The 12,341-nt window shown below is 41.8% G+C and overlaps 1 protein-coding gene across 2 annotated transcripts in view; it reads right to left on the bottom strand.

The window, feature by feature from the left end:
• Positions 1 to 12,251, bottom strand: part of ATXN7 (ataxin 7) — a 137,415-nt gene extending 125,164 nt beyond the window's left edge. Inside the window, exon 1 of one of the 2 annotated variants that reach the window (XM_082727064.1) lies at positions 12,119 to 12,251. The gene's annotated coding sequence lies outside the window, so the exon portion shown is untranslated. Of the gene's footprint in view, positions 1 to 11,603; positions 12,047 to 12,118 lie in introns of those variants that run through there. The other variant, XM_082727065.1, reaches the window with a different exon arrangement.
• Positions 12,252 to 12,341: the final 90 nt, after the last annotated feature.

The following is a 12,341-nucleotide window of genomic DNA, read 5'->3' on the forward strand; positions in this document are numbered from 1 at the left end:
AACTGTCCTAATGTAATGGCAAATGGTCTCTTTTCTAACTTCGATTTCCAAATGATTTATAGTTATAACTACAGAACGATAATAATAAACAGGATGGGTAGTGGAGGAGCCGTGAAGAGAGTCATACATACTTCCTTTTAGAGCGACTAAGAGGAGCTATGCTCCAAAACACTAAAAATGTCTTTGTGTTCAGAACATTAAAACTTAAAAACAGCAAAAAACAAAGCAAAAGAAGTCAAACACTTAACAGCATGAGCAAAATATAAACAGATTAAAAAGTATGTATTTTTCTTTTTAGTTTTTTAAGATTTACTTGAGAAAGAGAGAGAGAGGGGGACAAGCAGACTCTGTACCTAGTGTGGAGCTTGATCCCACAACCCTGAGATCATAACCTGAGCGGAAATCAAGAGTCTAATGCTTACCAACTGAGCCACCCAGGCACCCCAAGTATGCACTTTTCAACGAAGAGCTATGCTAGCACTTTCTCAGGATTAAGTTCAAGGATTCTGAAGGTTTCGAAATGCCTGCAAAAAGGAGACCATGAGACAAACTAGAAATGCAAGAGAAATAAAGACAGTTTTTGTCTAGTATTAAGTGTTAACATGTTTAGGAGCTGTAGAAATCAGCACCTGAAATAAATTAGAAAAAGACAATTTAAAAATTAATGTTAAATGTTAGGACAAGGTTCTACAAGCTACAGAAAAGTCAAGATGTCTCTATTTACAAAAAGTTCTGGCCAAATAAGAACTACCGTATTAACACTGTGATCACATTAATGGTTCAGACTATAGTGAAACTTTACAAGCAAGGGGAAAGGGCCTAACATGCAACCCTATTGTTAACAGAACCCTGTCTAGAGACCCTAATTAAACAAAAGTGTCAAGCACTCCTCTCAAAATCCCTTGTAGTGGTGGGCCTAAACAGCGGAAAACAGAGCAGACCATTAAAAAGAAGAGTCCAGGGGTTGGGAAGACAAGTGACTACACCACAAGGTGGTAATTACACCGTGGGGAAGTAAGAAAGGCCAGACTGAAGGGCTCCAAGAGGTACTTCAAAACCAGCTAATCATGGCAAGAAGAGGTGGGACAAACTGGCTTCTCATCTGGCTATCTGTGGGGACATAAAAAGAGGCCAGGCCTCCAAAGCAAGAATAAACAAAAGTGGCAACTAATGGCCAAGGTGACGACTAGATACCTCCATGACACACCCATGTCCCAACATATATTCCCCCATCTCCAATTCAGCCCACAGAAACCTAAGAAACCAGAAGAGACTTCTCCAACTGGGAAACCAGTGTTCTTGAACCATGTGCAGCAAAGGCACAGGTAGTCAGAATACCCAGGTTTTCCTGCCAACAGTCCTATGTTGCAGGGAAAATTGCTTACCTCTTCTAAAACATATGCTCAGCTGAAAATTAGGGAAAATATCCTTGTCTTTGACTTCAAAAGATTAAAAAAGATAGTAGATACATGAAAATGCTCTGAAAAAATCACTGTATTTGCACAACATTTTACCACTAGAAACATGGGTTAATAACTAACAGCTATATAAATGTAGGTTGTTCCTTTGACCCATAAACTGTAAAGTCAAAAATATTCATTTTTAAGTATTAGCAAGGTTACAAAGAAAGCCACTAGACACCTGGAGAAGACAGAAAAACAGAAGCAGGGCAGTGTGGGAACATTTAGAGCAGGAGCCAATAACTGAATTTATCTTACTATGTCCTAAGGGAATCACTATGCACTAGGTAAAACTGTTCCTAACGGAAACCCTGTTACCAATAAATGGCTAAATTATAGCTCATATGGTTTTCTTTTAAAAATCAGGGAATTGGGGTGCTGGCTGGCTTAGTTGGTTAAGCGTCTGATTTTTTATTTCAGTTCAAGTCATGGCTTTAGGATCATGAGACTGAGCCCCATTTTGGACTCACATGAGGCACGGAGCCTGCCTGAAGTTCTCTCTCCCTCTGCCCCTTGCCCTCCCCCCTCTAAAATAAGTAAATCTTTAGAAAATAAAAATAGTAAAAATCAGGGAAATTATAGAAAAGAGCACTATGTAAAAAAATGGATAAATATGTTATTGTCCTTGGAATGATAAGCACTTATTAGTAGAAACGGAAATAGATGGCGGAGTTACAAAAGTTTTCTCAAACTGGGGCTTCAGAACCTTTAGAGGCATGTGGGGTTAAGAGGGAAAGGGGTGAACCAGGGGCCATCAGCATATTGCAAATAGTAATGTGATCAATATGCACACAGCAGCTTGCACGAAAGTTCAGATAGTGGACATCTGTTGGGTTTTATCAGCCCCGCATTCACTCCCCTGCTGGGGAATAAACCGCACATACCCCCCCCACCGCCCCCCCCACCACCACCAGTAGGTACTTTCTTGGTGAAGCAGGAAACAATACACCTTCCCAGACCCAAGTTGACCCTAAGAGATACACTCTCAGCAGAGGGTGGAGTTATGAAGAGTTGGGAAGGTTAGTAAGGCCAGCACCCTGTGAAGACTGTGTATTGAGGCCTGCTTCTTCAGCTCTATTGTCAATTCAGGGAGCTATACCACATCCTTTCAGTAACCTCTGTTTTTGCTTAGGGTACTCCGATTTTGTTTCCACTACTTACAACTGAAGACTTTTAGCTGATTAGCTATTATTTTCAGTCTAGGAGAATCTGTTTTCTTAAAGATTTGGGAGGTAAAATTTGACAAGTAATTTTAAAATATTAGTTTTATGGTGAAACAAAGGGATGTATCATGGAGTAGAATACAGAATTCATGTAAAATTTTAAGACACTGGATTTTTCTTTTGAGATTCCTAAAGATATGCTCCCCGCCCCATGCAAATTTCTTGAGCAATGGATTTAAGCACTGGTACAGGGATAAACTTTTCATGACTTTTAGGATCTGCCCCTAACTAGGTAAAAGATCTAGGGCAAGTTACATCACCTCCCCAAGGCTTACTTATCAGAACTTTAAAATGGGAGTCATAACTGTACCTACTTCACAAAGCTGTTATCCCAAAAGATAACACAGGGAAGCACTTACCACTACGCCTCACCATAGAGTTTATCAGTTATGGGTTAAAGGAGGGTTAATACACAACAGCAAAGGGCTTACTATTCCCAAAGATGATCACAACAGTACTGCTGCCCACTGCCCGGTAACCCACCACCCCCCCAACTGCTGTCAGCATGACTTACGATAATGTACTTTCCAGCCTCTTCCATCAAAAGGTGGTACCTACTTTCAGTCCTTGAATCTGGACAGGGGTTGTGGTTTGCCTTGACCAACACAATGTAGCTGAGTGACCCTGTGTGACTTCTAAGCCCATACCTCAAGAAGCCTTGTAGCTCTCACCTTGAAACACAACATCTCTGTGTGAGGATAACCCAGTCTAGCTGCTGGAAGAGATCATTTGGTGGTCACAAGAGCTGTCCCAGCTAGATCCCGAGACCAATCAGCTCTGACAGGAGACTTCAGATGGTAACAGCCACATTAGGGACCTCAGGCTAAACGGGAGCAGTAGAAGAACTCTCCTGCCCTAATTTTGTGCAAATAAATGGTCATCACTTTAAGTCACAAAGTTTTAGAGTGGGTTCTTCTTACTCTGCAATATGTAATTGATAGGTACACTTCATCAATTATCATAGTATTTCTACATTTTTTTATTCCATGCATTTCCTAAAATTTCCTACAAACAAACCCAAAGCCCCAGTGTTTGCAAATGAGTATGTCACAGCCAGATGGTAGTTATACTTCTCATTCTTCATGGCCAGGTCAATGTTTCTAATTTCATAGAACACTGAAATGTATCTCAGAACTTGGGTGTTTAGGGTAGAAAGTAAAACATATCCCCACACCAGAATAATTTCAGTGAAAATAAAGTGAAAAATTTCTAAAATTATCACAGGTACACCACAAGGATGCAGGTGCACTGAGCTGAGCTAAGACTGACAGAAAAAAAAAGTGAAACAAAATTTCTATGATTCATTCAAATATTGGAAATCAGAACAGATTCTCCCTTTTAACAGTTTTTGCACCTGACATCTTCTTCCATATTACTTTAAAGATGACCAAAACCCTCTTTTAGAAGTTCACTATCACTGTCAAGAGGAAGGCTTGCTTAGGTCACCATGCATTCAACAAATATTTATGGAGTACCAACTCTGTAAAGACCAGTGAATTGTCAGCCCCTGAACACTTTTTCTGGTAGTGCACACAGAGATAGTACACTAAAGGGAGCATGGCTGATGACTAAGTGAACCTAGACGATACTCCTATCTTGGTCAAGGTACCGAGTCTAGTAGCTAGAGGGTTTAGGATGGTGAATGTGGCAAACAAGGCTCTGCCTTCATGCAAGCCTCTAGAAGGAGGGAAATATTAGCAGCCAATATTGTTATCATCCCTGTCATTATTATTATTATTATTATTATATACCCTTATTTGTCCCACCACTTCTTCCTCCTTAGTTACTGCTAAGTATTTGGGACTCTGCTAAGCACTTGCTTCATTTAATCTTCACAATTTAGCAAGGCATTGCTTACATTTTCATTCATTCATTCATTAATCCATTCATTCATTCAGCTCTACACTCAATGAGGCCTGAATTCATGACCCCGAGATTAAGAGCTGCATGTGTGCTCTACTGACTGAGTCACCTAGGTGCCCCAGTTTTGCCCACATTTTACAGAGGAGGAGACTGAGGCCATAAATGGCTAAAAGTAACATAGACTGTAGTTCATGGAGCTGAGGCTTTTAAACACTACACTATACTGCCTCCATACATATGAACTCCTTGTGATTTTACAGGAATCTCAATGGAGGAAAAACTTCCACAGCAAGAAAGGAGGCACAACATACTACCATGTAAATGTCTGTGTTTCAGTGAGTTTCTTCTGAAAGCTGTTATTTAGTCCTCTGTGGATTTTTTTTCTTTCTTGTTAGAAAAGTCTAAAAATATTCTTGCTTATTAGTAAAAGAGTAAACATTTTTAAGGTATATGAGAAAGCATATTTCACTTCTAATACAATAGAATATGAAGGAAAGTAGCCGTAGAGTTAATTAGCCACAAATAGGAGATATTTTAATTACTATATTTATTCTTCAATAGTTTTATTTTTTCCTGATTACAGAAGCACATGCTACATGAAAAGAAAAATTGAGAAAACCATTTTTTAAAAAATCACCCACAATCTTATTACCTAGAGATAATAAGTTCATATTACTCGATGTATATCCTTTAAGATACTTTCTTTTAGGTTTCTTAACCATGGCATTTTCCCACCTTTATTTTTTTTTTAATTTTTTAAAAGATTTTATTTATTTATTTGACAGACAGAGATCACAAGTAGGCAGAGAGGCAGGCAGAGAGAGAGAGAGGAGGAAGCAGGCTCCCCACAGAGCAGAGAGTCCAATGTGGGCCTGGATCCCAGGACCCTGGGATCATGACCCCAGCAGAAGGCAGAGGTTTTAACCCACTGAGCCACCCAGGTGCCCCTTTTTCCCACCTTTAAAAACAAAACAAAACAAACATTAAAATGGGCACCTGGGTGGCTCAGTCGGTTATGTGCCTGCCTTGGGCTCATGATCCCAGGCTCCTGGGATCAAGTCCAGCAACGGCCTCCTTCCTTGGCATAGAGCCTGCCTCTGCCTGTCCCTCCCCCTCTTGTGCACACTCTCTCTCTCCCTCTCTGGCAAATAAATAAATAAAATCTTTTTAAACATCGTTAAAAAAAAATCACACATTATACCTATTCTCATGCTACCTTCTTTCTTTTAAACATCATTCCATGTCAACAAATATCAACCTGCACCAGTTTTTAAAAAGATTTAAGTATCTCTATTTCCAATGTGGGGTTCAAACTCACAACCCCAAAATTAAGAGTCTGCATGCTCTATTAACTGAGCCGACAAGGCACCCCTGCATCATCTTTTTACAGACTATACAGTATTTTACTGCATGGGTAGGTCCTTATGGACCTAATCAATCCTTTATTAATAGGCATTTGGATTACTTTCAATGTTTTGCTATTTTTAAAAAAAATAGGGCAGTGAGCAGTCTGGTACACCCATCTACACACATGTAACCAATTCTTTAAGATAAATTTCTGGATGTTGACTTGCCATTTTATGACTCTGGGTGCATATTGCCCAAATTGTCATCTAAAAAGTATATACCAAGTTTACCTTTTAAAAAGGAAATGCTTAAAATTTAAGAGTAATAACATATTTTACTACTATCTACATACATTTTACTACATAAAATGGCATAATATTTTAAAAACAGCATCTTATCTCTAAATATCTAAAATAACTGATGTATAACTCTGATAATACGGTTTACATTTAGAAGGGGGAAGATTCTAAAATACCCAATAACTTCAGCATATTTTGAAAAGTTACTCCAAAAAAAACATAGCTGCTGCAAAACAAGCAAATTAGTAGGGAATGTTAAAAGGCAGGGAGGCAAAAAATAAGCCAGTCAGTTACAGCAATTACCAGGTCACCAAACTGCATCCCATACAATGACCAAGAGGGAAGGGTCAAGAGATAGAGAAAGAAAAGGTGAAACTAAAAGCAGCAGCCCTCAGAGCTTCAGTGATGGCCAGATGAAATTACACACAGACATACACATCTACATGCTCTGTACACATCAATCCTGGAGCTAATCTCCAGGGGTTGGAGCACAAGAGGAATCTTTGTGTGCTTTTCTTAACCAAACATGGTTTGGTTTGGAAAGGGGGTGGGGGAGTCCAATTACAGATTTCCTTAAGGTAAGAGTGTCTAGTTAGCAGCCTGAGGGCCTAGTATCCATTATGTCCTTTCCAGGACAAGGGGAGAAGAGGAACTTGAAGCATGAGACAGCTCCAAAGGCATAGATTCCTTTCAAAACCATCATGCAGGACAGGGTTCAAACATCAAGTCTTATGGAAAACTGGGCAAGGTGAGAACACTTTTAGCAATAAATAAAACTTCATGGTGATATAACAATACATGTGCTAAGAAGGGAAGGCCACAAATTATAACTAAGAACAACTAACCTGATGGGGAGTTTCATCCCAATGGGGAAGACAGGAGTCTTAGATAATGCTGCCATATCAAAAGCATGGAATACATGAGGAGGCAAAAGACAATCTGTATGCATTGGTAGGGGTGGGGTGGGGTGGGGTGGGGTGGTATAGCTTGGTGAAGCCACAGACCTACAGGACTTAGGAGTCTAACATTCTTCCAGGAAAGAGGTCAGCCAACTATGGCCTATGATCAAATCCATCTGCTGGCTGTACATATCACCAGCCCAGAAGAGCTTTAACATTTTCAAATGGTTCAAACAAATAAAAACTTATTTCATGGCACATAAAAATTACATGAAATTCAAGGGTCAGTGTCCAAAAAGCTTTGGTGGAACACAGCCATGGACATTCACTTATGTCTCTGGCTGCTTTCTAAATACACTGGTAGGGTTGCATAGGTGCAACAGAGAGATGGGGGTGGGGGAAAGGGGATGCTGACAAACTGGAAAATATTTACTATGGTGTCCTTTCAGAAAGTTTGCTGATCTCTGTTCTAGGCCAAAAAATCATGTAGTTTTTGAATGGATCACGGCTCCAAACCTGTGCACGCTTATTGGTTTGCCCCCCGAGAAAGTCAGGATTTAGACATAACCTGCCAGCCTAACAGAGAACACAACCCCACTGCCAAGAACAGCAGACAGGTCTAATAGGTCCTGCAAATGCTGGGCTACCTGCCCATGGTAACAAGAAAGATGTGAAAGGCTTTTATGTGTTGAAAACAGGATGATCCCTAAAGGTTTTTATGGGAATATTCTGAAAGAATATACTACCTTTTCCTTCAAAAAAGACAAGAAAGAAACCATCCTCAAGATGGCTACCACTTTTTTTTTTTTAAGATTTTATTTATTTATTTGACAGAGATCACAAGTAAGCAGAGAGGCAGGCAGAGCTGAGCAGAGAGCCCGCCCTGGGGCTCAATCCCAAGACCCTGGGATCATGACCCCAGGAGAAGGCAGAGGCTTTAACCCACTGAGCCACCCAGGCGCCCCGGCTACCATTTTTAAGCATTTATACTAGGGGCCTAGGATTGAGCAAAGTCTTTTGCTTTTATTATCTCATCTAATGCTCACCTCCTCCAGACTCAGGCTGGCTGGCTCAAGCTGAGCACAATCAGAAAGCTTAGAAAATGGGGGTCAAACCCAGTAAAAGCTTGTGTTCATACCACTACCCTACTCAAAGGCAATAGGAATGAATGGTCACCACGAATAAATAAAAGGGGGAAAAAAAGGCCACAGAAACAGTGGAAACAAGTTTGCTCTTATAGCCGTAAACATTACAAGTATTTTATTCATATCTCTCTTCTTACTCATAATTACCTTCTCTTCTTTCAATGTTTAAAGATAGGAAAATACAATTCAGTTCTTCCAGACTCTTTTCCCTGTTGAGAAAAAAAATCGATACAGGTACCCAACTGCGGAGGCATTTCAAAGATGCCAGAATTAGACAAAGTTACAGGTAGCTTCCACTAATGAAGTCCCTGGAGTACCTATGAGGGTCCCCAACACAAGGAGGTGAGTAAACACTTTCAGAGACAATGGGCTGGAAAGTACAAGGACAGTTTTTTAGTTTAAATTTTTCATTTAAATTGCAAGTGAAGAGCAGAAGTTAAATGGAATCTTATACAAAGACGAAGCTATGATACTGGCGGGCTGCTACTGTCTCTTCCTGCCCAGTACCCATGTCTTCACCTTTACCAAACACACTACCATCTTCCTTCAACTTTCTCCCGGATATCTACAAAGTAAGGACCACTTAATCCTAACTCATTTTTGAAAACCTAATCTTTTAAAAATGTTTCAACTTGTTAATATTTCCATTATTATTTGGGAACTAATATGTATCATTACCATGTACCATGTTTATACACGTTCATTCCTGTGTTGATCAGTGGTTATCGCATCTAGCTCCCAAGTCCTTAATATGGGCCATATGAGGAGAGGTTTTTTTTACACAGGAAACTTCATTCCTACTCCTTACGCCTCTACTGTCACAGGCTTTATCCAGATGAGGAATTGGGAGGGTCAGGTAGGTTAAGTAGCTACAGTGAATGAAAGAAGCCAGATTTGAACTTGAGTCTGTTTTGATGAGACTCCCACCATGCTCTGCTGTTTGGCCAAGGCAAAAACACATTTTCTCAGAATGATTACTTCCCAGTCGCATTTCAGATTTGCTGGAGAGCCGTAAGAGAGTAGCACAGGGTGAACCATTTTCTCTAAGGGCTGGCTGTCAAGATCAGATCTCTGCTTATCAACCATCAATCTATCTGCTCTAAATTTTTTAAATTTAAAAACAGCCACAATGCACCCAGGACTAGCATGTCAAGCCCTTTATGTGTGTATATGGTTTATCAACTAACAGGCGATGCTTTGCTGTGGCAACAAAATGGAAGTGTTTTTGCACCTCTAAGACCACATGTCTAGGCTAAAGACAACTTTAAACAGCAAACACTGGGCACAAAGATATGTATTTCCTTTTTTCTTCCCTTTAAAGATTATTCTAACTCCCATTTTATTCAATAAGAACATAACTCTAACATTTTGGGGCTCTAGACCTCTTTTATAACACAACCACAGACTTTTTTCCTAGAAGGACACATATAAAAACAAAAAAGTTTGGTCACAACTACAGAGTTCAGGAGTCTCTCGAAGCCCATTCATGGACCCCCTAGAGGTCCAAAGACACCAGAACAACATTTGCTCTAAAAACATACTGCAAGAAATGTCTACATCATTTCATAGGACCAGGGTAAAGACATTAGAGCCAGCTCTCTCATCATCCTTTATCATTTCAAAAGGCTAATATTAAATAGACACTCAAATTTCTGTAACTAGACTCCCATAGTCTCCAAGAAACCAACAATCTAATGACATAAAATCACCCAATCTAAGATTATGTAAGTTCAAAGTCCAAATCCGTTTTGTTACAGCTCAGAATCTGCTACTTCTTTTTGCCTAAAGATTTCCCTATAAATGAAAGAAACATTAGTATGGCCTAAGGCTTGAGTCCTTCCTAGTTTAACATTCACAAACATATTAAGATATAATTATATGAAAAAAGACTACTAAAATTTACTAAAACATGTCATTTTACTATACATGATATGAAGAAAAGTCAATTAAGAGAATTCTTAAATGTTCAACACATAGATCTTTGTCAGGCAGAAGCAAGTTAAATTGAGTAGCTGGCAAAGTAGATTTTTAAAAATTTCACAAAGGCTCAAATTTGGATGTGTTTCGAACCACTTGGATCAAGAACTTTCAGAAATGTTTATTTTTTTAGGTATCTCTCAAACTTTAAACTTTCAGATCTCTCCTGTTCTTACTGCTTTACAAAATTTCTTGCGTTGTCCACCATATTTTTAAGTTACAAAATGAACATATAAAAATTTTTGTCCAGAACTCCATCTATGAATATGAGAGAGAATGTCTCATGAAAATTTAACAGTTACAAGGGGTAGTGATACTCTGCTATAAACAAACTAAAGATTATTTTAAATCACTAGATACTGTTTCAAAATCATTATATGAAGGTGAAGTAACAAGTAGTTTACACAGAACATCATTTCACCCCTTGACCATTATCTTTTATACAACCATCCCCACCAAAATGCAGTTGGGATATATAGATAATCAATGTACACTTCCAATTTACAGTGTGTCGGACCTAAGATTTAAAGTAAGTCTCCCTTTGGTTAGAGTATTTTCTCTCCTAAAACCAAGAAAATGAACCGGGCCTGATGTCCATGCGCACACAGAGTTTTAAGTCAGTATTATTTTAAGCCAAGACGGGCTTCACACCCTTGGGGAGGTCAAATTATAACTCAGAATCATCACTCAAAGTAATTTGGGGGGGGGGGGTTGCCTTTGTGCCAAAAATCAACGATGCTAATTCTTGTAGAACATTGCTGGAGTTTCGACTTCATACATGTGAAAAAATTTTTACATATAATATACCGATATCTAGTTAGAAGTTAAACACATTTCACTGCCATCCATTCGCATTTACAACTCTTTCCTCTTTGAAAGACCTAAGAGAAAATTGAGAGAATGAACCCAAGTTTCGCAAGGAACCAGAAAGAACCAAATCCAACCCACGAAACTGCTTCAGCCCGGATGTGAAGAGTCAGGGTACCCGGGGGGTGGGGGGGATGGAGGGGAGAAAGGAAAGCTGGAAAATAACTTTATGTTCAATAAATTACCAAACCTGGGTTAAAACTCAGACGCTAACTGAATCTATCCCACTGGAGATCAAATCAGCTGTACTGGTTCTTGTTTCCTCTCGCCTCTCACCACCTATATGTTGCCATTTACGAGAAACTCATCGAAGTTGAATCAAAGTGACTTTTGGGAAGAGATGCCACTATGATCTCCACTGTGCTCCGGAAATGTGTAACTCTACACACAGGGCAACGTTACTCCTTCAGCACCAACCCCCCCACCCCTTCACTTTCAACTTCCCCTTAAGATGGGGACAATCACATAGCCTTTTTTTTTTTTCCCCCTTGAAAATCAAAGAGGAAAAAAATAAATAAAGCACCCATCCAGATCACCGACGGGGGTCCCGGCGTCCCGGGGGGTCGGCGGGCACCGCGCTCTCAGGTCGCTCCGACAACTCCTGCGGGAGGTCTCCAAGTTTCTCGTCCCCCTCGCGGAACACCCGCCAGAGCCAAGGAGGGAAGGGGGCGGCCCCAAGGGCCGGAACCGCGCGACCTGGAACCCGGGGCCTTTGAGGCTCGCAGACCGCGCCCGGCGCAAGGGGTGGCGTTCGAGACCCGCCCGGGTGCGCGTGGGCGCCAACTTCGCAGGGACCCTAGCACCGCGCCCCCTCAGTGCCCCTAGTCCTGAGCGCCTCCCGGGTCAGCCGGTCCGGGCGTCCCCGCCGTCTTCCCCAACCTCCCCCCACCCCAACCCCGCGCAATGAGCCCACCCCCAGTTGAGCCAGCTGGGATGCGGCGACGGGGACGACGGTCCCCTTCCCCGGGAAGGCGCGGGGGGCCCGGAGCCCGGCGGCCCGCAGCCCCTGCAACCCCGGCGGCGGCCGGGCGAGCTCACCTGGCGGCTGGCGGCGGCCTCCGGGGCGGCCTCTGGGCGTGGGCCGGGCGGGGGCGGCAGGGGGGGCGGCGGGGGCCCGGGCTGCAGCCGGGGCCGCCGCCGCCCGCTGGCCTCGCCCCCCACACGCGCTGGCCGCGGCCGCCCCCGGGCAGTGTGGGGAGCGCGGAGAGCGCGGGGAGCGCGAATCCCGCGGCGGCGGCGGCGGCGGCGGCGCAGCGCGGCT

The sequence above is a fragment of the Mustela nivalis genome (assembly GCF_964662115.1).
Source record: "Mustela nivalis genome assembly, chromosome: 1".
NCBI lineage: Eukaryota > Metazoa > Chordata > Mammalia > Carnivora > Mustelidae > Mustela > Mustela nivalis.